Below are 1,124 nucleotides of genomic sequence, written 5' to 3'. Positions count from 1 at the left end.
TAAATGTCATTTACATTTTTATATACCGAAGAATATGACATTACCCTAGCAAGTCATTTCCGGAGAATAATTATAAACAAGTGATTTACAGGTGAGCCTCTAGTTTATTAATACTGGGATGCGACTCACTCTATTAATATGCACGGCGCCAGTCACTCTGACTGAAACAGTCACCTGCTCGAAGCGAGCAGCTGATCAATGAATATATATTGTAAATATGGGCTGATCTTATTTTTTAATTAAATATGTGTTTCATATTCACTTTTGTATATTAGAGATAAAAAACATATGGCTTTGGAGGATGCTTTGAAAATGTCGATTGACAAAGCTTTAAGATGGATAAACTGAAAAACTCATCGTATTCCCGCCCAACTGAAAGAGATGCATATAAACAATTGTACCTCTTTATATATTTGTTACACATGATAACAGAAACGAGGTATTCCCTATACATGTTTGTTTTTTGAGAGTAAGAGAAAGATGAAGATGTATTATGTCGACGTTCAAAAAGAATCCGTCGACAAGAGTGTTGACGCGATGTTATTGGAAGGAGTCAAAAATTCATTGCTAGTTATATAAATCAATAGAAATATAAAAAATAAGGGCATTCATCTAATAGAGCTAGTTGTGAACGGAGAGGACCCTCATTTTGCCCATCATCAGGACCATGGACCCTGAGTAGTACGATGATCGACAAGGAAACCCGCAAGAATGTTTGGCCGTCGTCCTCGATATGCTCGGCACCGTCTGGCCGTCCCTCGTCACTGCCCGGCACGCCCACAAGGGCGAGGTAGACACAAACAACTCCCTCTCATACCTGCGGAATCGTGTTACTTTCTAGTCATATGGCGAGAAAGTGATACAACAAGAAGAAAACAATCAAAACATATGTCTCTCTAGCTAGCTAGTACCACAGGCGTAAGCTTGTACAAAAACCAGTTCTGAGAGGAAGCCGGCCTTGCGTTGATATGGCTATATAAGCTGCTGGGGAATACACAAGGCTGGCAAACACCACGAGAAGTCCATTACCTGTATTTTTTTAATACAGTACTAAATAAAAATGTTGAGTCTCGCTTGGACTCGTCGCGGCGACGCGGAGGTACCACCCACCCCAACCCCAACCT

At 40.7% G+C, this 1,124-nt stretch overlaps 1 protein-coding gene across 1 annotated transcript in view; it reads left to right on the top strand.

Annotated features, from left to right (window-relative positions):
- The window catches only part of LOC123084025 (uncharacterized), a 4,847-nt gene that overhangs the window by 1,161 nt on the left and 2,562 nt on the right, over window positions 1-1,124 (top strand). The gene's annotated exons all lie outside the window — the stretch shown is intronic.

Source organism: Triticum aestivum, chromosome 4A (genome assembly GCF_018294505.1).
Source record: "Triticum aestivum cultivar Chinese Spring chromosome 4A, IWGSC CS RefSeq v2.1, whole genome shotgun sequence".
In the NCBI taxonomy this organism is placed as follows: Eukaryota; Viridiplantae; Streptophyta; class Magnoliopsida; order Poales; family Poaceae; genus Triticum; species Triticum aestivum.
Note: the sequence above shows the minus strand (reverse complement) of the source record. Positions and strands in the feature narration are given on the sequence as shown.